Below are 18,687 nucleotides of genomic sequence, written 5' to 3'. Positions count from 1 at the left end.
TGAACACCAATAAAAAATAGATAAAAAAAACATTGCCATATATCTCTACATATACAAAGGTATGTATGTCCTTGTTTTCAATATAATTGTTCAAATGATCAAGGAATAATTTTTGAAGTCCTTAATTAAATCGATGGCTTAACTTTTCTTGTATAAAAGACCAAACAAATTATATACTGACTTTCTCCTTAATCATTTTTAGGTTGAAACTAGATTTTTAAATATCACTTAAAGACCTGTGAATCAATTCTTCTGGTTTAAGGAATGAACTAATAGAGGTAGCTTGAGCAAGTTATCTTAGTGACATATCAGTAAGATTGCTTTTATGTTTTCGTATTTGAAATGATTTCTCAAAAATACAAAAACCTTAGAATAATCGTGGAGAGAAAATGTCTGATCTTAACTGAAATCTAACCTCAAGAGCTTGGGTTCTTCATTTTATAAGGGGGTAAGGGATTGTTGGGGAGCAAGAATTATTGCTGTCTGAACAGTAGGGTCTTTAGATCAAATGCTAGGAATAGTAGATAAAAAGAAAAGCCTTAAGTAAAATATACAAAAGTGAAACAAGCGGAGAAGAAGAAAACTATTGTTTCCATGACTGTAGTGGCAAAGAGAAGGGACCATAAAAGAGAGGCAAGTGAGTAAATGCTCCTATGTGTCTGATTTTCAGAATTGTTGATCTTGATATCTGAGAATCAAAGTGTTCCTCTCAAATTGCTTTTTTTTTATGGTAATAGTCTATGCAAGATAAAACCAGCTGTCTCAGAGGGAAAACACATTTCTTTCTCTTATATTCCAAATACTTTTCGTTATAAGCAAACTTCAGACACCTTAGGTCAATCCTGTCTCTTGGGGAGGATAATCATTTTAGGATTTGATAAAAGTGTAATACCCATTGCAATTACTGCAAGATGTTTCAGTGGTACAGGGTTTTATTTTTTCAGTCATTAAAATTAATAAATGATTTCAGGTTTATTCTCATCAAAAGTGTTATTATGTTGGGGGGCACAGGAGGATCTCACTTTTTACCTATATTTCTGAAAACTATAAAACAAATTAGGTCATCACAAATTGGCCCATATTTTCACCTTAACAATTTGATTGTTGGAAGTTTTATTCCTAATCCAGAATTTAGCACCAGATGTAACTAAAAATAATTGATAGCATATTTATATTGTAATAAATATAATTATTAAAATTCATTTCTCAAGCACAATAAAATAGTCAAGTGAGTTGAATATATTCATGGTAAAATAAGAGCTCATATATATTGAACATTTTCTGTGTTCAGAACACTAAATACAATTATGGTATTAGATCATTGAATCTTCTGTTAGGTGTTAATCTCCTATTATAGATAAGAAAACTGGAGGTTAAAAAACCAATATGAAATTGATAGGAATACCTGAATTAATGATCTTAAGCACCTTATGCTCTGTGGCTTAGAATTTAAGAAAACTAATGTATAACAGTATACAGAACATAAAGTACTTTCATCATTTCACCAAATAAGCATAACATATAATAGTAAGAACTTATATGTAATTATCCACAGTTGTGTTGGCCTTCTAGAGGGAAAGGTTACCCTAGAATAGAGAAGCAGCTAATGATGGCTTGGGTAGATTAGAGATTCCAGTAGAATGAAGAGTTGTGGAAACTTGATTCAGACATTAGAAAATTATATGAAGAAGTAGCTAAAGGTTTTTGTGTAGGACCCAAACAGCAAGAAATGAGGTAATAGCAATTAGATGTGCAATGCGGATTTCAGAAGAGGTAGACATAGACAGGAATTAGATGTAGAACAAGACTTAGTCAAGAATGGGAACTATGTAAGTTTGCTCCTCAGCATTGGGACTAAGATCAGAATGCAGTTAAGAAAGAGATTCAGAGTGGGGAAAAGGAACAGTAGTAACTGGAAAGCTCAATGAAGGTGACTGCCACAGTAAATGGTCTTGTCCAAGTATGCCAAAGACACGGTCTAAACTCGGGGTCCAGAGTCACCTTCCTCTTGTTCTTTACCTCAGAGAAGCCGTGAGAACCTCAACAAGTTGCAAGGAAAGCTGAGCCCTGTGTTTCTGGTTGCTGATAGAGTTGAAAAGCATTCCCAAAGAACAACATGTAATTAATTAAAAATGGAAATAACTCTGCCATTCTGTGTTTATGGTGAGGGGGGGTGGGGAAAGTACCAGGAAATGAGAAGGTAAAAAGAAAGAAAACTGAGCTTTGGATACCCAATCTCTGAAAGTCAGTGCTACCTGGGATGGAGCTAAGTTTAGACAGGAAACAGGAAAGAAAAAAGTAATTCCTTTAAGAGCCTCTCAAATGCTTCCAATATGTACTATGTACTCCACTGTGTCCTATAAACACAGACATGAAAAGGCACATTGTCTACTTTTATAATCCTCCCCATCTAGTTGAGGAGGTAAAGGAGAGCAAAAATCATATGGAATCATGTAGAGGTAGTCACGGGATGAATGGGTCAAGAAAAGGACACTAATTCAGCCTTAGTCCTTGGGGAGTGGAGAGGAGAGAGGAGATGATGACTCACAGAGAATATACTTTTGGTTGTGTCTTGAAAGTTTGAATAGGAACGACACAGGTGTGTAATGAAGAACAGCTAATCCAGGAATGCAGAATGACAAACATCCTGCAGGGGCGATGTAGCCTAGTATATTTAGGAATTGAAAATATGGCATTAATGGATATGTTAGTCAGGGTCCAATCGGGAGACACAGAAAAAAACTAAAACAATAATTTGGACAGGAAAAGTTTTACATGGAGAATTATTAACTATAACAGGATTTGAATAAGTAGAGATTCTCTAGTAAGAAATAAGTGAACTGTAAAGATAAAGGAATAGCAAATGTAGGGAGTAGCTGCCATTCCTAGAGCTGAGGGAGGGCTCCTAATATAACTAACTCCTCCCCCTCCCTGAAACCTGTAGCCCCAGCGCTGAGATCTGGATCTTGCTAGAGAGGGCATGGCTGTGGATAATTACTGCATGGCAGAGAAGTTGCTGGAATGCTCAGTTGGTAGAATTTGCTGAAAATGTGTCCTTGAAACTTTACCACAAATCGGCCCTCTAAGGAATCGAAGAAAGATGTTCACAGATATCTCACTAGGCTGCCAAACTACCTAGGGGAACACCGGGGAAATGTGGGCCGCCGCTGGCCACTGTGTGCTCTAAGGGCCCAGTGCTGGAAAAGCTCTATGCTGTAAGGAGCTGATGCTGGACAAGGAAACTTCGGCACTGTATGAGCCTACAGTTGGAGCAGGTGCTGGGCAAGTTGCATTCTTAGAGCAGTCCAGAGCATATACCAGGACCAGGAATGAAAACCCCTTCCTGCTCTAGCGCCCCTGCCTCACCCTGTACTGTCGAAGATCAACTTCATCACAGCTGGTAGGAAAACTTATTTAGGTGGCCTGGCTTCATTTTCACAAAGCAAGCAATGAACAGGGAAATTTGGAACCGAAGGGCAATAAGTCGATAATGACACAATGGATTACACAGTGCTCAAGGAATTATGGATGGTGCTGGAGAAGGAAGCCAGGGCCAGATGATTATGGATACATGGAGGAGCAAGGGCTTAGAGAAAACTGTAGTCCCTGCTCTATAATGTGTCACAGAATCTTGGCTCTGGATCCAGCACCTTATGAAAATAGGTACCCAAGTTCTTCTTGAGACTGTAGAGAGAAATCCAAAGAAGAAAACTCATACTCTAAGCTTGCCATGAAGTTAGTTCTGTTTTTCTGTGTCAATTCATGTAGAATCTTCAGTTTCTTAGAACCATGTGTGGCATAATGTGAATATCAGATTTTACCATGACTTGGGCCAAGTAGTATAAATAAAATGAGCAATGGCTAAAGGTGTGCTCCTGTCAGATTTTCAGAGAAGCTCACCCCTAGCCAACAATTCTAAACAGATTCCTTTCTAGCAAAATACTGCCCAAAAGCCAGCTTCCCTTCCCCCTGACATTTATCTGAATTTGTAATTATATATTAATGCACAGTATCTGATTGAACCTGTATTCCCTACCAGCTGTAAGCTTCAAGAGGACAGAGACTGTTTTTGCTCTGAGTGGGTTGTGCAGTGCTTGGCATGTAGTAGCACATGCATAGTAAGTGCTTCTTGGATGGGTAGTTGACAGATTATTTTAGATTTGGCTGTGATAGTCTTGATAACCCAGAAAATCTTCTGTTGTTCTTCACACCTTCAGATAAGAATATCGTTATTAATCTCATTTAGGTCTGGAGTGCTTCTGATACCAAAAAGTGATGCTGGTCAAGGGTTTCACTATTTAGGGTCTTTTTAAAAAGATTTTATTTGTTATTTGTTTATGAGAGAGAGAGAGAGAGAGAGAGAGAGAGAGAGAAGGCATATGAGCAGGGGAAGAGGTAGAGGGAAAGGGAGAAGCTGACTTCGTGCAGAGTAGGGAGCTGGACCACACCTCGGGTCTCCATCCCAGGACACCGAAGTCAGATGCTTAATCAACTGAGCCACCCAAGGGCGCCCACTATTTAGGTTTTTGAAATTACCCATCAGGCATTTTTACTTCCTCCTCTTATTCTCAGCATTGCTGTCGTCTCTGCTCCAGCACTGTGCAGCTCCCCTTCCTCCAGCCACCCTTTTTCCACTGTGATTGCTGCATCAGGCTTCCTCCTTTAATGGCCGTTCTCTTCCCAGAAAGCAAAGAAATGGGAAGGAGAAAAGTCTTGATTAAATTCTCTCTCTCTTTTTTTTTAATTTTTCATGGTTGTTTACTGCTATAACCTATTCAAAATATATACAGTCACAATTTAGGTAAAGTATATTTGAGTTTGAAAAATTTACTGCCAATTGAAAATATATATCTGGTATGAAAATTAATACCTTGAGCTGTGACTGTCAAAATTCTTTGAACTAATGGGCCTTTACAGGGAGTGCATTATTCAGAATAGTTTAAAATATGCAAACAATGCATAAGGAGATTCATAAGCTATAAAATTATTCTAAGCCAGAACAAAATTTCCCTGATCTTTAAAGGGATTTAGCTATTAATTTTTAAATGCTGAACATAGTTGACATTTCAAATTGAATTGTTACTGAAATAATCACATTGAATCTCTTGGTTAAATGTTCAAAGTAGAGCCCATGAAATATGCATGTTACCAAATCAAGGCAAAGGGACTTTCTTCTGAATACATCACTTTTTTGTTGTTGTTGTTAAATGTTAGATGCTTTTTATGTAGAAATAAAATAATCTCTTATGAGTAAGATACGCTTACTCTTTAGAAAAAAATTCTAGTGTGTGGAACGAAGGGGTTTATGCAGTGTTTATCCTATAGTTTACTGCACATCCACTATTTGCGAGGAAGTGAATTTAAAAACTGATGAAACTCAGTTTCTCATGTCAAGATAATTAGATTCTGATGGTTAATACTGGGAAAATACACTATCTCAAGGCATTGTAAAATATCAGTAATATTTCCCAAGACCAGATTTCTCTAAGTGTGGTATATGTATCTTTGTTATTACATTAAGTAAGTTTATGTGGTACATGAATAAACCTTTTATAATTTCATTCTATTTTTTGTTTTGTATGCCTACTTTCCACTCTATTCATAGAATATTCTAGTTTTTGTTTTAGTAACTATATAAAGTTTACTTCTTATATAAATATAAATTTGTTAAAGTGACAGTTTTTTTTAAAATCACGTGTGAATAATGATACATTTGGAACACAGATGTTCACAATCATAAAGTGATTCCCTAGAACTAATGTTTGAGAAACAACTAAAAATTCTCATGGTAGGTGTTTGATAAATAGTTGTTGAATGTATGAATAAATAAATGAGTAATGTGTTATTTTAGAAGTTTATATTTCTAATAAATAGAATCAAGGAGGAAGTATATCTAGTGTATTTTTCTAGATAGTTCTTTAGAATGTATTCCTAATCAACAATGTTTCTCCTCCTACCCTTGTCAAAATGCCTCATTTTCTAGGAGCTTCTATGCAATTTGTTCTGCTGATGGGATGTCCCTTATAGAATTAAGAAAACATTTATAAAGTAATTACAAAAGTGAAAATTTATTTAACGAAAACTAGATTGATGTAGGGAATTGCTCAATATATGGATTAAATGTACTTTAAAATATATTTGAGTATCAAAAAGTCACTTACACTATTGACTTTAGTTATAAAACAGACTGTATGTCCTGAGATTTCTAGGTTTTAGGAATGTTAGGAAGCCGAAGGATTTTATAAAATATTTCCGGGTGAATCATGCTAGTATTCTAATTGGGATGTGTTTTGTCCTCTTCTCTTCTCTTCTCTTCTCTTCTCTTCTCTTCTCTTCTCTTCTCTTCTCTTCTCTTCTCTTCTCTTCTCTCTTTCTCTTCTCTTCTCTTCTCTTCTCTTCTCTTCTCTTCTCTTCTCTTCTCTCTCTTCTCTCTTCTCTCTTCTCTCTTCTCTCTTTTTTCCCTTTTTTTTTGAGAAAAGAAAAAATAATTAAAGCATTAAATTGTACAAATTACAAATCTGTTCCAAAATATACTTACATTAAATAAAATATGCATTTCAGTAAGACATCTACAGTGAATGACTATGAGTCTGGGAAGCTTCAGGACATCTAGACAGGGACAGCATCCATGGGAGGAGCTAAGAGAATGTGCATCCAATCACAGTATGCAGCGGGTTTCTTATGGCCCATCCCGCATGCATGAGCTACACTGAGCACATCATCATCACTTGTGCAGGGAGGGATTTTGTTTGGGAAAAGGGGAAGAAACAAGCATTAGCCTCAATTCTGAGTTCATTACAACTTCTCAGGAATCTCATCAATAGCCTATACAGTACAGTTTCCAAAAAGTAAACCTGTTAAGGTAAGCAGACAACTCTTCAGAACTCCAAACACATTTTCTTGCTGTATTTGTGTGGAACTCTCCATCTACATTGGGCAGTCGTGAAGAGGTTCTTCTTCAGGACAGATAGTCACAGGATGTGGATGACCCTCTGGGTCTGAGGGGAGCTCAAGGCTCCCTCTTGGTTGAGGTTGGAGACAAGCCTACAACATACAGTCCACAGCCCCACTGTCTCCTCCTCCTGTCATCTGGCATAACACCTAATGTAGTCTTCCACTTTATTCCCGAAGTCCTCCTTGTCCCTCTGGTGATGTTCCACAGCTTCAATATTCAGTATTCAGCAGATCATCAAAATTCAAAAGATCAGTAAACAAAGAGCTTAATCCCCAAACAACATCCTATAATGTCCCTATGGGAGCCCAGCCATGGAATGTTCTCTCAGTAAACTTAGACATGTGTCACCTGTCTCTGGGATGTTGGGGTGCCAGACCCTGCAGGCATTTCACTTTGGGAGGCCCCATGTTGTAGGCATCAGGAACCTCTGTTTCCAACTGAAATTTTCCACCCAGATAGGAACACTCCTCTGGGGTTACAGTTAGCTGAAAGCAGTGGATCTTGTTTGGATCTGGAAAATGCACCTTACATGTACACGGTCAATTTGCTTCAAGCTCCACAGCCTCTTTAACGAGCAGCATGCCCCTTATGGACACCCTCTGAGTGGAGTCAGAGGCTGTGGCTGATGTCCAGGAGACCATCTGCCCAGCTTGCTAGCCAGCGTCAGCATCACTGCTACCTTTACCCTGGGCACCCCGAGACAGGTGCCAGCCGCACCGGCCCCGGCCAGTGGGATGGGTTTCTGTTGATAAGACACAAGAGAAGGACACAGGCTTACCTGATCTAAACAGTTGTCCGTGGCTCCTGCTTTTTCATACATTTTGTGTAAGCTTACTTCTTGGGGTCTTCTCAGCATATGCAGTCAGATATGTAGGGACCGTAGAGATTTTAGGGTGTAGATTCCTTACAAGGATGTGTCTCCATTTTCATTAGTTTTAATGAAACTAACTTGAATATGAAGTTTTTACATATCTGGCCTCTAAATGTTTTCTGGAGTATGCTCGAATCAGTGCAGTAGGCAGACTGACCCAGGGATTACAATAAAAGAATTATCACCAGATAATTCAAATTTGAAAAGAAAGAATATGGAGCAGAGACTTAGTTTAGCAGTTTAATAGGCCAAGAGGGAAAGTTTGCCTTTGTTTTTTTGTATCAGGATATCTCAGAATGGCGTTTAACACTATAGAGTTCTCTATACTGAAGACATTTCTTCTTTATAGTCCATCTTCATTTTGGAATTCTTTCCTTTTTTTTCTCAGTTACTTTCAGTAAATAATTATGCTTCTTCCATTTTTCTTCAAATTCAATAAATTTCAAAAGTGTGCATTTAATTTATGCTGACCACCAGTGTCCATCTGATTTAGCAAAAATCCTAAGTAGCAAACTCTACATCATAAATTTACATCATATAATCTCTTGAATGTTAAATTTGTTCAAATATTTATTCAGTGTTTGCTACACATTAGGTAATATCACGTTGCATCATAAATACAAATATAAACAAGATATAGGTCATAGTTTCTGGAGCTTCAAATTCAGGAAGGGAAGCTAATGTCTTCCATCTTACACATTTTAATTGCAAAATGAGAAAAAAAGAAAGTATGCGCTAATAATGTTTTTTCTATATAATAATAATAATAATAATAATAATAATAATGGTGTTTCTTTTTTTTTAATTTTTATTGGTGTTCAATTTACTAACATACAGAATAACCCCCAGTGCCCGTCACCCATTCACTCCCACCCCCCGCCCTCCTCCCCTTCTACCACCCCTAGTTCGTTTCCCAGAGTTAGCAGTCTTTACGTTCTGTCTCCCTTTCTGATATTTCCCACACATTTCTTCTCCCTTCCCTTATATTCCCTTTCACTATTATTTATATGCTGAGTGAAGTAAGTCAGTCGGAGAAGGACAAACATTATATGTTCTCATTCATTTGGGGAATATAAATAATGGTGTTTCTAAGGAGTGTATCCTTCTTCTGTTTGTCTAACATCCCTAGTTTTTACAGGCTATGTGGTCTTGTTCTTGCTCTTACCCCTTCCTGCAATGCTCTGCTGCAGATGTAGTGTGATTGGCAATCGTCATTCTTATCTAAGACCACGTCAGTAAAATTTCCTTGACTGTCTGATCTAAAAGAGCTTTCCTCCTACCCCATTACTCACTCCATTATATCTCTTGGTTTTCTTCAGAGCCTTTATCTTTCGCTAAGTTTGCCTTTGTCATATGTGCTTGTTTGTATATTGTGTATATCTCTTGACAACCATATAATTCTAGAAGGGTGAATACGAGGGTCTTGAATAACACACTGAATAAATATCACTTAATAAGAACAAATTAAATGATGTGTATTCAGTATTTTATAACTGGCAGTGTGTTTGGCTAAATGAATCCACAATATACATCATTTTCCTAAAATGGGGCTGCTATGTCAGAGAAGAGGACTTGGAATTGGAAGAACTGGGTTTGGAGAAGGTCATGGAGGCTACCAAAGCACTGTCTTCTCTGAAACAGGGTAAATCCACCTTGACCTGTTGGTACACTGGTTTGTCTTTATCAGCAGTGTAGTGTTAATAATAAATTATTGTTATTTATGAATGATCTTCTTGTAAAATATTGTGCTAACAATGTTATCTCTGTAATGTCACTCACATATTCCTGTTGGGAGAAGAAAAGGCATTACAAGAATCAGTATAGCATCAGTGACTATTTCTCAGGACATTAATATAATGATTTTGAATTACCGTAGTGTTTTTTACCCTAAAAATTTTTTGACCTTTGAAAAATAATTTATATACGTTTCTGGGAATATTTTGTGCATAGTAGGAGTACCTTGCATGTATGTCATAATAGAAAACAGTTTGAGAGCTACTGCTCCAAGTTACCTTTGTAGGAAAACAGGTATTCTGGATAGGCTCAATAACTCAAGCTATAATTTTGCTTAGGGGAGAGAAGATGATCAATGTATCTTTGTGTCCACAGTGCCTTATCAATGTCTGGGACACTGAAAATGATCTCAAAATCATCTGTCAAATAATATAATTTATTAATAAATAAATAAGTGATATGATTTAACTGACATAATGAGACACTATAAGACATTTACCATCAATTGATAGAACTAACTTTGGTAGTCTAGGCTTTTAAAAAGTGATTATGGCAATTATACTTTCCAAGTACCCCATCATTAATTTAGGCATCTCTCACTAGAAAAATGGGATTAGATCTACTCTTTGTTGGTGATTCCAACAAGGTGGGGAGACTTTCCTGAGTAGGTATTGTGGTTTATAATAACCTATTCCAGTCTTTACAAACTTCACATGCACACTATTCATGCTTTTTGGCTTATGCTGTTTTCACTCCCTATGATTCTCTATTCCTACAATAAAAATAATTGAAGTAAATGATGTTATTTATAGGAGTTTCTTTCCTCTTTGACCTTTAGGGACTGTTTTGGGTTGAATTGCATCCCACATAAAGATGATGAAGTCCTAACCCCTATTACATGTGAATATGACCTGATTTGGAAATAGGATCTTTGCAAAGGATCAAGTTAAAATGAGATCATTAGGATGGACCTTAATCAAGTATGACCCATGTTCTTATAGAAAAAGGATTTGGACACAGAGAGGGAAGACAATGTGAACATACAAGGAGAACACTGTCTATAAGCCAAATGTCTGAGAGGGAGGCATAGAATGGATTGTTCCTTATAGCCCTTTCCAGGAACTAACCCTTCAGACATCTTGATTTTGAACTTCTAGTCTCTAGAACTGTGAGACAATATATTTCTGTTGTTTAAGCCACCCCAGTTTTTGGTACTCTGCTACAGCAGCCATAAGAAACTAACTAGTGAAGGGACAGAAATTAATTGAGAATCATGGGTTAGGTAATAAAATAACTGGAGTAATTTTAAAATATTTAGTTAGTTACTAGAGTTCTAGAAAGAAAAGTTTATTAATGATTAAAGTAACTTGCAAATAATTTATTTTTATATAAATTACCATAGGCAATGTGGGAAAAAAATTTAGGAAACAATTTGCCCACAAGGGGCAGCTTGTTGCCTGAATGTCAACTGTTATCAAACACTAATTAATCTGACCTTAAATTTTCCCATTGGGGAGGGAGCCAATCTGCACTTAAATTAACCATGAATTTTTTTCTTGGGTTCAGGAACCTACTCTGATGTGTGGTTTGCCCACAACATATGGGTCTTCCATTCCAGGCTTTAGATTAACTTTGACATCAAAAGCCCTGTAACTCCTTGCAAAATACTAAAGCAATGTGTCCTCCTCTATTATCTTATCTTCTGTTATCTTTTTATGAGGAAAGAGTGCTTTCTCTTTTACATAGGGTGATCCTAACCGCATGTGATATAGACTTGCAACCAAAATAAGAAACTATGCATGTATGATTTTATATCTATTGTATGAGATTACCTTTACGTCCCCAATCAGTACAGAGAATCTTTGGCAACTGAATTATGTGTCTTTCATCAAACTCATTCATTCGCTCAATTCCAAATTTCTTTTTGCAAATGCCATGTAAACTGAAAAGAATTTCTATATTGAAAATGCTGTAGCTTTTCCCTTAATTTCTCTATAATCGGGTTTCTTTTTTGAATATTGCCTATTTTTATATCTTTTTTTTAACCAATCTTTTTAAAAAATATTTTATTTACTTATTTGAGCATGAGAGAGAAAGCACGAGAGAGAGAGAGAGAGAGAGAGAGAGAGAGATCACAAGCCGGGGGGATGGAAGGGGTTGAGGTAGAAGCAGACCCCCTGCTGAGCAGGGAGCTGGATGCCAGACTCAGTCCCAGGATTTGAGGATCATGACCTAAACTAAAGGCAGAGACACTTAACTGACTGAGCCACCCAGGTGCCCCACCTATTTTTATTTCTGAATATTTAAAATGGCTGTCAAACAGGAGATTTAAAGAAAAGTATATGGAATTATTTCCTGAAATCAAGGCTAACCCAAACATCTCTAACATTCAAATTGGAATTTATAACCATTAGAATGATCCCTTCATCCCTTCACTTAAAGGCAAATACCACCCAAGAACAGGTGGTATCAGGAAGGAGAAAAATTAACTTACTTAGTGTTATTATTCAGCTTCCTATAATCACCATATATTTAGATTAAAGACAGGAAGAAATATGATCTAAAGTAATTCTATGGACTGAATGTTTTGTGACTCCTCCAAATTCCTGTGTTGAAGCTCTAATCCCCAATGTGATGGCACTTGGAGATGGGGACTTCGGGAGGTGGGTAATTATGTCATGAAGCTGGATCCCTTATGTACGAGATTGGTGCTTCTATGAAAAGAGAGAGAGGAGAAATGGTCTCCTCTCTCTCTGAGAAATCTGAGAATTCAGCAGGAAGGTGACTGTCTGTAAACCAGGAGAGGGCCCTCACCAGGAGCCTGACCGTGCTGGCACCTTGATCTCATCGTTCCAGCCTCCAGAACTGTAAGAGATAAAAAGCCACCCAGTCTATGCTATTCTTTTATAGCATCCTGAACCAACTAAGGTAGCAAGGGGACCAGGAAAGACAGCGTCCTCTTATTCCTGGAAAGAAACTTTAGAGATTTTTGCCACACGGTGGATTCTGCTTTGGGAACATTTATGCCACTGATCTTACTGTGTTAGGAAGATGTTACTTTACTTTGTCCAGGGAGAGCTACATCTAATAATTTCTGTTAATATCATGGCGATTAAACTTTTAGAAAGGAATTTTTTACAGTGTTAGTAATAACACCTCTTTATAAAACAAAATCCAAATAATTCAGAAGGGCATATTGTAAATAAAGGATTTCTCTTTCACTTTCATATGACCCTGTATCTCTTTCATAGAAATAAAAATTGCTCAGATTTTTTTTTGACTGTCCTTTGGGATATACTCTATGCACATGTAAGTGTATATAGGAAAGATTATGGCTATTAATAATCCATTTGTGCATAAGCAAACTTGCCTCCTCTTTGGTAAATGTGTAAATTAATATTTTAAAGCAAAATGTATGCCAGATTCAGAAATGGAAAAATCAATATCTAATAGATTAACTTACATTTATTTGAATCCTAGCAAACTGTGTTTTCAACATGTTTATTGGCCATTTATATTTTTCTATAATTGTTCACGTACTTTATTCATTTGCCTATTCTTAATTTTTATTGATATGTGAAAAATACATAATCATTTATGTGAATTGAAGCACATTAAATGTATAAATACATACATTTTAAACTTGGATCCCTTTCCATAAATGTACAGTATATTCCATGTTGCATTTTATGAAGGTGTCATTTGTTTTGCCAGTGTCCCTCTTGGTGGGCATTTAGATTGTTTCCTTTTTTCTCCTTCCTATTGCAGATATAAAAAAAAATCAACACACTTGTCTTTGTGCACTTGTTTGATTACATGTGTAGAATATTAGTGAAATTGTAATTGCTATATCGGTGAGTAAATACCTTTTAGCTTTTGATATTTCCAGTTTGTTCTTCCAGAATTTGACAGCAATTTAGACCCTAAGAGCAGTATTAGAGTGCTTGTTTTCCCATACTTTAAGCAACCTTTAGACACTATGTTTATGTCTTATTCTTGAATAACTTGTTAATTTAAAATGGTGGTTTAATTAGTGTTTTCATTTTTAAAAGTAGGAGTGTGATCTTGAGATTTTTTTCTGTTAATTTAAATAAAACAAAGATTTTCACACTCCTCATTTGAGTAATGACTCCAGTGGAGTCACAGGATTTATTTTAATTTTATGCAAAAAAGAAGAAAAATCTGAGCTTTTTTTTTTTTTTTTTTTTTTTTTTAGAGCTTTTATTTCTTTCTTACACCTTTAAGGAAACAGATAAATATGATTACTGGGATCAACAATTGATGGAAAGCAATAAAGTGGAGTTGCAAACTTTTGGAAATTTCCTTTACGTTACACTACTCACGTCATTCTCTGAATTCTATCTAAAAATGGTTCTCAGATAAAACATCCAAGTTCTGTATAATGATTGGTAACAGAACAGGATTATACATTTTCATACATATCTACATAATGAAATAGAGAGTACAATAGACATTTTGGGGATGTTCTTAATATACCATGTTGTCAGGACATATTTTATGATGTAGAATAGTCTTTTCTGCAGCTTTGGGAGGGAAAAGAGGAAACTTTTTCCTTAATTTTCAGAAAACTATATAAAATATAGGAATTATATTAGTATAGAGAGGGAGGAATTAAACAATTCTGAGAGGCTTAAATTATACATAATCAAGAACAGCCAAACAGAATTGTAACATACAGAGTATGAAACAAGATGTTTTAAAGCTGTGTTGTTCTTCCCTGTTTGAATATTTTTCTCATTTAAAAATAAAGATTATATTGATATGTATGTTTGGAAAACTTGGTAATTACATGTCACATGTTCCATTTTTTTCCCAAGTTTTCACTTGAACTTTCATTTTTGTGGGTTCTATTTTTACTACAGCAGTATTTGAATTTTTTATGTGGTTTCTAGGTTTTGTGCCACAATTTTAAAGGCAATAATAATAGGTCTATATTCCCCAAATGAATGAGAGACCATAATGACTGGGTGTTGAGCACTGAGGGGGGCACTTGATGGGATGAGCACTGGGTGTTATGCTATATGTTGGCAAATTGAACTCCAATAAAAAATAAAAAATAATAATAGGTCTAGCTTTTAGAAAATCGGTAGCACTTTAACTTACGTTTTTCTATGCCTGAATGAAGACTAAAGATATTCAGTTTAACATTTATTATAAAAAAACGTAATATGTATAGTGAACAGGTACCTGTATTTCTCCCTTTTTACTTTTATTACAAAGGGTAAATTAATTTACCAGTGTGTATTATGTGCCACATTTTACGAATAATATAGCCTTATATATCTATATCTATATATCTAAGAAGCAGAATTCAGAATACTCTTGATCTGATCAGGATTTCAGCAGATATTATTGAATAAATCTTAAACAGTTAAAAATAAATTATAACTTAACAGATGAAGAGTTAAAGATTTAAATATGTAAACAACAGCTTTAACAAACTATTTTATTTATTCATTCATTCATGAGACACACACACAGAGGCAGACACAGGCAGAGGGAGAAGCAGGCTCCCTGCGAGGCTCGATCCCAGGACACCGGGGACGCGCCCTGAGCCCAAGGCAGCCGCTCAACCGCTGAGCCACCCAGGCATTTCTAATAAACCATTTTAAAACACTACTTTCCCAATCAAAAATCAGACAAAAGACAAATACAGGTAGTTCAAACAAACTTTAAAAACATAAAAGCAGCTAGTGTGCATAATAAAAATGCTCAAATTCACTATAATTGAATATAAATTAATCCCTATTGAGATAAGTACTTTTCCTTTTTAAACTAATGCATGTTTTCTAAATGATTCTAGTTTTATTTCTGGGCAGAACTAATACACTTATACATTTCTAATGAGTAGGCATTGAAATAATGATTTTTGGACAGTGTAGGTCTGTGCCAGGATAGCTAGAGATCTACATTAGTTCGTATATTTGACCATGGGATTCCACTTCTACTCTAAAGAATATGCACACATAGAGTTTAGAACTTAGGCTTACTGTAATATTATTTTTAAAAAGGAAATTATTTAGGTGTCCAAAATAGATCATGTGTCAAAAATATGAAGTTTGCACGCATCCATTAAAATCATATTTTTAAAATATTATTAGAAAACACTGCCTACATCCTGATCAAAGAAAATTTTAGGTAACAAAATTTATATATCAACCTATAATGATATGTTAAAATTTGCATCAAAAATTCTGGAAAAAAAATCAGCACATTAGCTGTTTGCCTTTTTGTATTGGGATGTTATGTAATTTATTTCACATTTTATATATTATTTCAACTTTCAAAATGAGCACATATTATCTTTTAATATTTGAAAAATATAAAATATTATAAAAACTTCATATATTAAATATGGGGTTCAACCTATGTAGAAAGCAGAAAATAGTTTACATTATTTATTTCATTTTATTTTTAATAATTATGTATAATTACATATTCATAATTATAATGTACATAATGATAATTATAATATGTATAGTCTCATATATATAATACTAAAAATATTCGATAAATGTAAATTACCTTTTTTTAATATTTAGCTATTACTGTTTTTTCTCTTTCAAGTTTTTGTTTAACTTCTGGCTAGTTTACATACAGTGTAATATTAGTTTCAGGAGTAGAATTTAGTAATTCATCACTTACCTGCAACTCCCAGTGCTCATCAGAAGTGCATTCCTTAATCTCCATCACCTATTCAATCCATCCCCCTTTCTTCCCCCCCATCTCCTTCCCTTCCAGTAAGCCTCAGTTCATCCACTATAGTTAAGAATCTGTTTTCTGGTACTTTTTACCATCTTTAAACTGTTTGTAGTATCAGTTCATCAGCTATATTCAATTTTTCCCCTGCTTTCATTTATCAGTATTATATATTGTTAGGGTGTTGGCCATGCATACAGTCCTTTTAATACTTTAATTTAGAAAACCTGTATTCAATTTCAACACAATAAGTTTACAACTTGTCACATTAGTATAAAATTCTATTCATGCTTTTTGATTTTTTTCAGAATCTGTCAATTGTTTATGAGAATGGGTGACGATGCATGTAACACGTATAAAACAAAAATACTCATGAAAACTTACTTTAATCTTTGGGATGTGGCATGATCAGTAAGCATGTTTATTTTTTCTTTTATCTTCTGTCAAAACTGCCAATACATACCATTAAATTTATTCAGTATTGACCAACAGTTTTTTCACGTTTTTAAAAATGTAGTCAAATGTTAAAGTTTATAGTCTTCTATAACTGTATGTTTAGAGCAGTCTGGTAAAATTTAACAGCTCCCACTGCCTCACTTTTCTTCTCATGTTACAAATATTTGAATTAGAAAATGCTTTGAGGGATCCCTGGGTGGCGCAGCGGTTTGGCGCCTGCCTTTGGCCCAGGGCGTGATCCCGGAGACCCGGGATCGAATCCCACGTCGGGCTCCCGGTGCATGGAGCCTGCTTCTGTCTCTGCCTCTCTCTCTCTCTCTCTCTGTGACTATCATAAATAAATAAAAAAATTAAAAAAAAAAAAAAAAAGAAAATGCTTTGAAGGGACATGGGTGGCTCAGGGGTTGAGCATCTGCCTTCAGCTCAGAGTGTGATCCCGCAGTCCCAGATCGGGCTCCCTGCATAGAGCCTGCTTCGCCCTCTGCCTCTCTCTGTGTCTCTCATGAATAAATAAATAAAATCTTTTTTAAAAAAGAAAATGCTTTGGCTTTATGACCTATAATAAAATATCTCCAAATCCCTTTTTGTCCATTCTAATTTAATATTCCATTCTATGACTCCGATCTACCACATGAGAGCAAATCATTTCAAGCCCAACTAATTCATGTCATGAGAATTAACAATTATTTTGTGCTTACTCTCCTTTATTTCAACAAGTGTCCTTTATGAAGATAGATGCTGTGTCAAATCTACTTTCCTCCACTGCCATACTTTTTTGAAACATGTTTCTACTTCTACTTCTCTATCTCTGCCTGGCCATTCCTGATTTATATTTTCATCATGAGTCTTTATAAAATTATTCCTTAATGTGACAGTGATCTTATGGCTGATTTCAGTATCACCTCCCTACCAACAGGCACTTCTTTCTAAGAATAAAGACTATTAACTTTTAATAATTGAAGGCCATTATCCAGTTGTCAATTTTGGCTCTCTTTAGAATTTGCTTCCTGGTCACTTATCTTTTTCAAATCACAAACTTATTATCTTTTTCATTTATACTACTTCTACAAAACTTAAGATACATGGCATAACAAGATTTATCTTTAACTTCTTACTTTTGAATTTCTGCCTGCCACCTTTCTCTATAGTGCTTTTATTCAGGTATAATTATGTTCATAATTCTCAGGTCTTCTTTCTGTTCCTAAATGTTTTCCTTCAACCAAAATCTATACTTACGTTCAGTACTACCCATGAGTGAAAGTTTACCACCACTTTAAATCTTTCTTTCAAATATAAATTTCTAGCTTTTCCACTTTTAAATTTATTCAACAGTCATGCTCACACAAACTTTCAAATATAAATACATAAAGATAATCACAGAATCAATATTTGTGATAGGTAATGAAAAAATCTAAGAATTTCTCGAAAGAAAAATAAGTAAACCATTGTACATGCATACACTGAATTCTGTTCAGCCAGTAAAAACAAAAACAAACAACAACAACAAAAAACAAGGTAAATCTGAGGTTGAAAACTGTCCATGATATGGAGCAAAGTGAAAAAACAAGTAACGTAAGTAGTATAAATCCATTTTTGTTCCAAATAGAAATTGTATGTGTGTGTTATGTGTAGTGGGTATAAATGGATATAAAAATGTCTTGACAGATGCATGTCAAACTTTGAAATGCTCTTCAAGGGTTTAGATAGAAATGATGTTTTTCATTAAAGTTCTTAAAAAATATATGGATGTTTTTGACATATATGTATTTAACCTAGACACAAAAGACCCTATTGTATTTATAGTATGGAGAAAGAAATTCTCCCTATGGGGAGCCCAACTCGGGACTTGATCCCAGGATCCCGGGATCACGCCCTGAACCAAAGGCAGATGCTCAACCACTGAGCCCCCAGGCGTCCCTCTGTATAGTTCTTATACAGTGTACACACATAC

General features: G+C 35.3%; 1 protein-coding gene and 1 pseudogene across 24 annotated transcripts in view; one reads left to right on the top strand and one right to left on the bottom strand.

The window, feature by feature from the left end:
* The window catches only part of EPHA6 (EPH receptor A6), an 887,621-nt gene that overhangs the window by 269,297 nt on the left and 599,637 nt on the right, over positions 1-18,687 (top strand). The gene's annotated exons all lie outside the window — the stretch shown is intronic.
* On the bottom strand, positions 7,062-7,625 carry LOC144305589 (NEDD8-conjugating enzyme UBE2F pseudogene; annotated as a pseudogene).

The sequence above is a fragment of the Canis aureus genome, chromosome 35 (genome assembly GCF_053574225.1).
Source record: "Canis aureus isolate CA01 chromosome 35, VMU_Caureus_v.1.0, whole genome shotgun sequence".
NCBI classification, from domain to species: domain Eukaryota; kingdom Metazoa; phylum Chordata; class Mammalia; order Carnivora; family Canidae; genus Canis; species Canis aureus.
Note: the sequence above shows the minus strand (reverse complement) of the source record. Positions and strands in the feature narration are given on the sequence as shown.